Raw genomic sequence first — 10,046 nt, forward strand, 5'->3', positions numbered from 1 at the left:
AACTGCTTGCTTTCACCTGGTCTCATTTTTAAAAATATTTTATTTATTTTTGAGAGAGAAAGAGACAGACACAGAGACAGAGTGCAAGCTGGGGAGGGGCAGAGAGAGAGAGGGAGACCAGAATCTGAAGCAGGCTCCAGTCTCCGAGCTGTCAGCGCAGAGCCCGACGTGGGGCTCAAACCCATGAACTGCGAGATCATGACCTGGGCCGAAGTTGGACGCTTAACCGACTGAGCCACCCAGGCGCCCCTCACCTGGTCTCCTTATTAAAGAGAAGGAAAACACCTACCACTTATATCTTCATTAGAAATGAGTCAGCCATTGTGACTGACCACTTTCACCGTGATTCTATACAACTCTCTCTTTACTCAGTACCTAAATATTATTCTTTGGCACGTGAAAGTTTTACTGCAGATTTCTTTGAGTTCTTACTCACATGGGCCATGGATTTGTACTTTACCTCTCTCTATACTCTTTCAGGACCAAAGGCATGAAAGATTGGCTTGGGTGTTAGATGTTAGGTCGGTGGTCTTGTAACAAAGCTTCTCAATTCAGATATCCTTTTACGATACATTTGGCTTGATGTTCATCCTGTTCAATTTCTTCTTGACCACTGTGTCCTGTACTTTCTCCTTGGGTAGATTCTGAATTTTGTGAAGCTCTGGTTGATTTTTTCCTTCTTCTGGCTGTTCTGGCTGCCTCTTTTTTTTTTTTTTTTTTTAAGTTTTATTTATTTAAGTGATGTTTATACCTCACGTGGGGCTGGAAGTCACAACCCCGAGATCACGAGTCCCACTGTCTTGCAACTGAGCCAACCAGGCGCCCCCCTGGATGCCTCTTCCTATTTGGATACATTCTAGAATTGGTCAAGTCTTTCTGTTCTTCTTTTTCTTTTAGAAGTTTCATCATTTCTGATTGGCACCATTTACCTTTAGGCTACTTTAAATCTGCTGCTCCCTGCTTCCTGCTTCCTTTAATGTTCTACAGAAAAGAGAACTGCGACGCGTGTCACATTTCCATGATTCAAAGATGTTATTTTTTAAAGTTTACTTATTTATTTTGAGAGAGGGAAAGGGAGAGAGACAGAGTCACAGTGTGAGCGCGGGAGGGGCAGAGAGAGCGAGGGAGAGAGAGAATCCCAAGCACGGAGCCCAGTGTGGGGCTCAAACCCACGAACCCTGAGATCATGACCTGAGCCGAAATCAAGAGTTGGATGCTTAACCGGCTGAACCACCCGGGCACCCCGTGAAAGATGTTGTTAATTGTTGGGGCGACTACGTGGCTCAGTCGGTTGAGCGTCCAATTTCAGCTCAGGTCACCATCTCGAGTTCGAGCCCAGTGTTGGGCTCTGTGCTGAAGGCTCAGAGTCTGGAGCCTGCTTCGGATTCTGTGTTTCCCTCTCTCTCTGCTCCTCCCCCACTCACGTTCTATCTGTCTCTCAAAAATAAATAAATGTTAAAATTTTTTTTAATGTTATTAATTGCAAGATTCATTGTTGGTTTCTAGGACTTTTTTTTTTGAGTAGGATGGATAGGGAAATGACATTGATTTGTAAGTATCGCCCTGATTTGAGAAAAAATAAAGTGAGATAAGAGATAAGATTAGAGATAAGAGAATAAAATACATAAATGTGACCCAGATTAAATTCCTTCCAAAGTCTTCTGTAATCTTTTCCTATCTCATAATTTTTATTGGTAAAATCCTTTTTCCTTGTTCTCTGAATCTTCTGTTACTTGTTATTACTAACGTTTTTTTGTCCACATTTATCTTATCTCCTTGATTTAGTCTTTTGAACACTACTAGCTGCTTTGCCTTTATTCCCCGAGGTTTAATCTCTAAGAATTCCTGCCTATTAAAATTTGTCTCTTACAACAATCCTTTAGCTTCTCAGTATTTATTTGATATGTGTGGTCCTCAGTTCATGAGTGTCAAGGTTAGCTAACTTTTAAGAGTCCTTTGTGAGCCGGACGCTGTGCTGAGGCTTGCTCCTAGACTTTGAGAAGCTCAGTCTTCTTGGACTTCAATTTTTGATTTCAGAGAACATGAGCAGTGAAGCGCTACCCTGTCCATCTGCAATCGTAGTGTCCTAACGCTCCAGTTGTGATCCCCCACTCCATCCAGGCCCGATCGGTCTCCTGTTCTTCTCTCACCTCCAGTATCCTCCTTGTAACCTGTTTTATCCTTTAAACCCAGGGTTGCAGATTCTTAGCCCCAGGGCAGAATGTGGCTTGTCAGTGTATTTTCTTGGCCTCACACAATATTTAACATTGTTTTAATTGATTTCCTTTAAAAATCAGAAGAGTTGACAAAATCCGAATTTCCGCTTTTCTCGAAGAATTGGAATATTTGGCAACATTGCGTCCTGCTAGACCTGCCTAGGTGCTGGCTACCTCCCCGCCCCCCCCCCCCCCCCCCTTATATAGAGAGTGGGTCTTTTTTTTTTTTTTTTTTTTTAAATAGTTTACCTCAATCAGTCCCCACCCAGTTGACTTCATTTGTTTCCATTACGTATTAGCCTCTGTAAACAATTGATTTTGCAATTCCTGTTCTCAGCCTTTTTTCTTCAGTCCATACTTGGAAATTGACTTCCTAAGTGCTCAGAGATTGCTCATTTTAGGAACATGTTGCCATGGTGAGGCACAGTCCTAGGTACTTGTAATATGTGTTGGAGTGGGGAGTGTGCGGTTAAGTTTCTTTTTCAGTTTCCCATTGCTTACATGTGGGCATGTCAGTTTGCCTAGAGTCCTAGCCACAGATTCCTGTGTAATGTACGAGTATGTTACTTATCCCCCTCCTTCGATTCTGATCTTGTTGAAGGCAGTGACTTCATCCTTTCCTTCTAATCACACAACGAGGTATTTTTCTTTATTACCTGCTATGTTTCAGATACTCTGTTAACTTCATATGGAGAGCTATGGACAGAAGTATTACGTATACCTCTTTGGGATTGATGAGAAAGAGCGTTGACTTTTTATTGCCCTCAAAAGGTGGTTCACTTTACTTACAGTATTTGATATTACCCTGTTTAAAAGAAGTTTTCTTTGTATACTGCAACGTATTTTTTGAGGGCGGGTTTACATGCTTTTATTTGGGTCTGTATGTAGTAATCATTAAATGTGTTAGAAAGTTTTGTTAGGAGATTGAAACGATAGACACCGACTATTTTTCTCTTCGTTACCATCACTTATACTCTTTAATGGGTGTGCATTCTTTATACTGCTATTCGTACGTACCAAACAATTGGGCAGAATAGGAGGAATTTTCTCTTTTCCTTTTTTCCATTTAAGGTAGACCAAATGTTGACTAGGTGCTGTGCTGTTTCTATCGGGACATAGGCATGAGCACTTAGAAGAGGGCTCCCATGCCACATATACCTCTGAGTGTGACTGTCCCTTACACGTGCCATTATCCTAAGAGGCACCCCTGGGTGTGCTAAGATTCAGTTCATCAGAATCCCAGTTTAATTCTGTGTTACATTTCTCTACATGAAACATCTTGGGAAGTGTGTTTATTGTGATAAGAATTCCTAGGTAGCAGTGTAAGGACAAATGAAAGGAGTAAAGTGGCATTAGGATGGTTGTCGCTGTGTCTTTCTCCTGTATCTTCTTTCTTCCTCATAAATGTTCATTTGACTTTCTGTCAGCTTCATCCATACATGCCTTTCTACTGCGTGCGCGTGCGTGTGTGTGTGTGTGTGTGTGTGTGAGAGAGAGAGAGAGAGAGAGAGAGAGAGAGAGAGAGAGAGAGATGGAGGGAGGGAGAGGGAGAGAGAGAGAAGTAGGATCACGAAATCCTGACCGTTTCAGAAACTCGTGAAAATGAAGGTAACTAAGCTCTCAGATGCCTCCTTTGAGGTGAAGACACTTAACCAAAAACAATCTATTTTGTGGGCTCATATTTTATAGTTTCTCTAAAAAAATTTTGTTGCCATTAAGAGGGCTCTTTTATGAAGAATCTATGTACTATTGAAACATTTCTTTAGGACTTTTTTGGTGAATCTGATCTTAGAGAGAGAGAGAGAGAGAGAGAGAGTGTGTGTGTGTGTGTGTGCGCGTGCGTGCGCACGTGCATAAAGACATACCTCTGGTAAGAAGGCTGAATTTATGTTTGCCTCTCTTCTCTACTTTGATCACCAGTCTAGCTGTACTTTTCTCCAGACCACCCTACTTTTCAAACTTGCTTCTTGCTGTCACAACTCTCTATAAAGTAACATTATTTAAAGTTGGCTGCCTCAGCTCTGAGAGGGTGTTCTTTGAGGGCATTCCACGCATGGTTTTCTGATGCCCTGACAAAGGAGGGGAGGGTATGCTGGAGCATCAGGGAGATTGCAACCTTACTAATACATCAGGGCCTATTAATGGGGGTGTTGGAGGGAGGAAAGAAAAAAACCTCAGGATGTCCTGTCCAGATGATACCCAGTAGAAAGTAATGTTTACAGATGTAATCTTGTCTTTCTGCAAACGTGGTATTACCAGTGCAGTTTGTAGCACCGATAGAGCAGAGATGTGTAGGGTGGAGGACAGACGACCGGACCAAAGCCCGAAGTAGAAACTCTGTGAGAAACCTCCACAGTCCTAAGTGAGAAAAAGATCTGTGTTATCTCTTGCATTTGGAGTCTGTGCTTTCTTGTTTACAATTGTTAAAGTGGCACATGTTTAAAAAAATAGTAAATAAAAAAATAATCTTAGGAGAATGTTCTGGGTAATGTGGTATAAACGCATGGGTAATAAGAAGAAAATATTACTCTGCCGGAAGATAGAGTCCTAAAGGCTGAGTCTGGCACTGTTTCATCACTATACGACTTTCTTCTTGATGGCAGTTCTTTCTGAAGTTCACTGAACTTGGGGTGGTTTTCAAGTTTGTAATCCCAGCACTTCAGCATTGTTTTATAAATACGCTCTGGACATTGCTGAGAGACTGACATCCAGTATCTTCTTTCCACTTGCTCTTGTGCTTGCTGATTTGTCATTCCAGGGTATGGACAGACCCCTAAGCTGAAGGTCTCCCAGAGGAGGATGCCAAAGCTCCATGCGTCACTCTCAGAACGATATCTCCCATAATTAAGAGCTTCTGGTGCTGTCCATTTAATGGGAATCTGCTTTAAGTCAGAAGATGAATACACACCACCATCCTCTTGACGAGACATTCCAAAGTCACTGATTTTCAGAACATTATTTTCACCTCCAGGCAGTTTCTTGCAGCAAGGTCCCTGTGTATACAATTTTTACTCGAAATTCGCCATCCAGAAGCAGCATCTAATGAAAATTTCACTAACTGTTTTAGTTCATCCTTCTTTCTCAGAAGGGAGAGGAAGTCGCCTCCTGGAACCAATTCCTTAATGACATAGATAGGCTGTATTTGTGTGCAAACTCCTATAGGTTTGACAATATCAGGATGATTATATTGCTTGAGGATTTTGGCATCTTGTAAAAATTTTAATTTCAGTTCCCAGGAAAGATCATCTTTACATGTTTTAATGGCAACAGCAGTTTTATCCTTTAATGTGCCCTTAAATATACGTCAGCAAAAGTTCCCTTGCCCGGTAATTCTCCTACTGTGACATCATCATGACTGAGACCCTCATTTCTTATTCTAGTTATGGCCATCCCGATACCATGATAATCTCTTTATTGCAACACTTTTTTTTTTTCAATTTGAAAAATTGAGATAAAATTTATATGACCTAAAATTTGCCATTTTAAGATGGTTTTTAGCATATTCACTATGTTGTAGCCATCGCCACTAATTCTGGAACATTTCCATCACCCCCAAAAGAGGCCCCATACCCGTTAGTAGTCGCTCCCGGTTGGTTCTCCCCTCCCCCCAGCCCCTGGAAACAACTAATGTACTTTCTGTCTGTATGGATTTGCCTGTTTTGGACATTTCATAAAAATGGAATCATGCAATGTGTGGCCTTTTGTGTCTGGCTTTTACTTAGCATCATGTTTTCAAGATTCATTCATGTTGTAGCATGTATCAGAACTTCATTTCTTTTTATAACTGAATAATACTCCATTGTATGAATGTGTACCACATTTTGTTTATCCATTCATCCGTGATGGACAGGAACAATGATTTTTAAGTATTAAAATTGTAAGTTCAACATTAGTGTATCCACAACTATAATTGGTAATGTCAAGGTTATACATGGTGTGAACAGAATGCTGTATAGAAATGATGTGTAAATTATTTGTCAGCATTTCATGCAAGTGTGATTACTTTCCAAGGCCCTTCTAGCTCTGGTTTTATGAAATATGTGAATGTAGTATTTTCGTCAATAAAGTTTAATGCTTTAAGCATTAGTTTAAAATTTGAGAATAATGTTAGGCAGATATGAAGTTATTTGCCACATGTTGTAATGATCATGTTTTGAATTTATTTCAATATGCAGTATTTGAAAATGTCAGTACATAAAGGAAAGGAAATGAGTATAATTAAGTCAATATATTTTTAAAGCAATTTTTATAATTTAGCAGACATTGCATCTTAATATAAGTCACTATTAAAATCGTGTCCTTGTGAAAAATGTGATGTCATTTTTCTCTTTTTTTTTTGTTGGTCATGTAAAATCGGTTCCTTTTCATTGCCGTGTGTTCTGTTTCCTTTTGACAAGCTGTTGCTTGCCCCTGTGGAGTATTTTACTTGTTTCTATTTCATTTTATCCTCCCTCCCTCACAGAATGTTCAGTGGTTTTTTTTTTTTTTTTTTTTTTAAGCCCTCACAGTGTACCTATCTTTAATGGTTTCGGAGAGTGGGCAATGAGAAATACACAAATACTTCATTCTTATCTAGAGACTTAATTCAAGCCTTGGTTATTGACAGAGCTCATTGGCTTTTATTTCTTAAGTCTTCCTTCTTTCTTTCCTTCTTGTTTTCCTCCTTTCCTCCTTCCCTTCTTGCTTCCTTTTTCTCTCCTTCCCTCCCTCTCCCCCTCCTTTCCACCTGTTCCTCCCCTCCTTCCCTTTCTCCCTGTTGCCTGCCTTCTTTTCTTCCTTCCTTATCTATCAATATAATCACTTTGTTTCTTTCAGGTGAGATTGGAATGAAATGGTTCAGCTGTGACCAGAAATTTATTTTCCTGAGTAGATTGCCAAGGATTATGAATCAAGAGGGCCCATTTGCATCTTCTTAAGTTATTTAGTTATCTGCTTTATTGCTCCATGCCGAAAACTTAAAAATTGTTGAGTTGTGCATTACTGTATTTAACTTGTTGCTTAGTTTTCTACATGTTTATTTTCAGTAAATGGCTGAAAGTGTTAACTGTTCCATATTTTTAGCACAATGTGCTGCATACAGTTCCCAACAAGCAAATAAGGTTACTTGTGTACAGAATTTCACTTTAGGCTAACTATAAATATTGCCTGGGTTTAGTTGTTTTGGTTTTTGTTTGATTTTTGTTTTTGTTTTTGTTTTCTTTCGATCTGAGATGCTTCCTTTTTATTGCTTGAAACTGAAAATAAACAATTATTGAACCATTTTGAATTTACCTCATTTTAAAACTCAAGTTTTAATTTATTTTTTGGCCTGTTTTTAATATGAGTCCCTAAAAACAAAGTGGGAGCAGTGTCTTATGCAGTGCTTAAGAATCATTTTATATAGTACGTGTATGACATTAAAACCTGTTTAAAAAAGAAAAAGGTACTAGCACTCACTTGTCCCTTGCCATTTTTTCTTGTAATTATGTTAGACAAATCTGGGGGGTAAAAATCAAAAACTTAATTGTGTTTTAATTCTACAGCTACAGGAGCTTTGTATTGCTGAACTTTCGTCTGGAAAAGTTTCACAGTGACATTTTTAAAAGAAAATTTTTTTATCTACTGAATTCTACCAGTGTAACCTTTTTTCTAAATAAACAATAGTTTTCTCAAATGATTGTATATCATTGTGTATATTGTTGCTTATTCACAATAACTTAGCAAAGATAATTCAGTAGGGTTCCCAGCTCTCTCTTTTCATTTCTGTCCTAGTCCGTGGTCTACAGTGTTTTGAAATGATATCTCACCTAATAATATGAAAAAATCTTATTTGCTCACCTCTGCACCGGGGCGGGTAAACAGTGGGCTGAAACCATGCCTAGAATGATCCATTTACTCTATTTCTTTGGAACCAGTGATACCTGTGCAAATTAATTTTTAGAGCATGACAAGGCTATAATTTTTTAAAGGATTGAAAAATGCTGAGCATACTTTAGAATTGGCAAAGGGATACAAATCTTGATGCCCCTTTTCAGGTAATTGTAATTTGCAAAAATTGATGGGCACAATAATTATGGGAGAATGATCCATTCAGTGACTGTTGAGCACCCATAATGAGCCTGGCATAAAAAGAAACTCTACATTGTTAAAATGATTTTGACATTGAGAAAATAACTGTGGTTAACCTCAAAATCATTGGTCTGAAACCTACCGGGGAGGAGGGGGGCTTCCCAGTTATGTTGCATTCACATTTTAAAGAATACAGGATTGTGAGTTTGAACTAAAAAGTTCAGTACTTGGCATCAGTATCTCTTCTCCTTATCCCCCATATTATTGAATATAGGTGAGCTTTGGTTGTATCCTTGCTAGAAATACATTGAGGGTAGAAAATGCTAACTTTGGATTTAACTGGGCCAAAATCGTTTATGTTGGAAGTAGGAAATCTGTATTTGTGTAGTGATAGCTATTTTTAAGCATCTACTGTGTTTTGGTACAAAGGACTATTAAGACGTAACTCCTGTACCTAGGGTACGTGGTAGCTTGAGACACAAGGGCCAAATGAATGCTATTGGAGGTCAGCAAACTATTTATGTAAAGGGCCAGATAGTGAATGCTTGAGACTCTACAGGCTATGTATACCCTGTTGGAACTCCTCAGCTGTGCCACTATAGCATGAAGCAGCTATATGCAAATGACAGGTGATATGTAAATGGCTAAACACGACTGAGTTCTAGTAGAATTTCATTTACAAAAACCTGCTATAGAGCCTCCTATAGAAGATTTATTTTAAAAAGAGTTGAGTGCCTCTTAGGCAGTAGAGGTACAGCCTTGAGCACAACAAAGTGCCTGCTTACCCTCACATGCCTTCCATTCTATTCAATGCGGCCAAAGGAATATTTGATGTTAGGTGGGGGGAGGACCTCTGAGGAAATAGGAACCTGGGTGAGGCAGGGCTTATTGCTCTCTATTTAGAGGGACCGTGTGGAATGAAGAGGTGCAAAGCAGGATATTTTGAGGCAGTTCCCCCGGTATGAATATTTTATTACTAAGTAATACGAGTGGGAGTCATCCCTAACCCCCTACCCATCTTGGAACCTTTTAAATGAAAATCATGTAACATGCAGGATTCCTCTCAGGACCTAGGCTCTGAACTGTAGTGGCTGGTGTCTAAGCTTGCCATCTTTTTTTTTTTTCTTTAATTTTTTTTTATGTTTATTTTTAGGAGAGAGAGTGTGAGCGGGGGAGGGGGAGAGAGACAGAGAGAGACAGAGAGAGAGACACAGAATCTGAAGCAGGCTCCAGGCTCTGAGCTGTCAGCACAGAGCCCGATGTAGGGCTCCAACCCACGAACTGTGAGATCATGACCTGAGCCGAAGTTGGACGCTTAACCGACTGAGCCACCCAGGTGCCCCTAATCTTGCCATCTTTTAGGAGTTTGTACCTTTAGGCTCATAAATGGACCTGGAGGAGATCTGTGGCCCCTGCCCCCTCCAGAAATTGAGTGCAAGTTTGTGGTATGTGCATTTTTCTTGGTCTATAGCTTTCACTCGGTTCTCAAAAAGATGGATTTTAAGGTGGCAAGTCTGTTTGTCTGGGTCTTGATCCAAAGAACTCTAAACTACATAAACACATACAGATAACCCTGAACCTGTCTCTCTCGAGTGGGTGGGAAGTTGGAAGACAGTCCTCCATCCACCTCGTCTTAAACAGTAGGGGCAAAAGTTAGAATATCTTCCCTTGCCTTGTCAAACAATGTAGAAGTGATTAACAATTTATTGTTGGAAAGTCACTGGCCCATGGTGTAGGGCCATTCTCTATTTCCTGGAAGCACCTTAGCCAAATATGGGTGGA

At 39.8% G+C, this 10,046-nt stretch overlaps 1 protein-coding gene and 1 pseudogene across 13 annotated transcripts in view; one reads left to right on the plus strand and one right to left on the minus strand.

Moving 5' to 3' along the window:
• The window catches only part of THOC2 (THO complex subunit 2), a 113,462-nt gene extending 105,585 nt beyond the window's left edge, over positions 1-7,877 (plus strand). For 9 of the 13 annotated variants that reach the window (XM_081794260.1, XM_081794256.1, XM_081794264.1 and 6 more), the window contains one exon: positions 4,975-5,029. The gene's annotated coding sequence lies outside the window, so the exon portion shown is untranslated. Of the gene's footprint in view, positions 1-2,886; positions 5,030-7,031 lie in introns of those variants that run through there. The other 4 variants (XM_081794261.1, XM_081794257.1, XM_081794262.1 and 1 more) reach the window with 2 other exon arrangements.
• On the minus strand, positions 2,005-5,606 carry LOC145713711 (tyrosine-protein kinase Fer pseudogene; annotated as a pseudogene).
• Positions 7,878-10,046: the final 2,169 nt, after the last annotated feature.

This window comes from Panthera onca, chromosome X (genome assembly GCF_046562875.1).
Source record: "Panthera onca isolate mPanOnc1 chromosome X, mPanOnc1 haplotype 2, whole genome shotgun sequence".
In the NCBI taxonomy this organism is placed as follows: Eukaryota; Metazoa; Chordata; class Mammalia; order Carnivora; family Felidae; genus Panthera; species Panthera onca.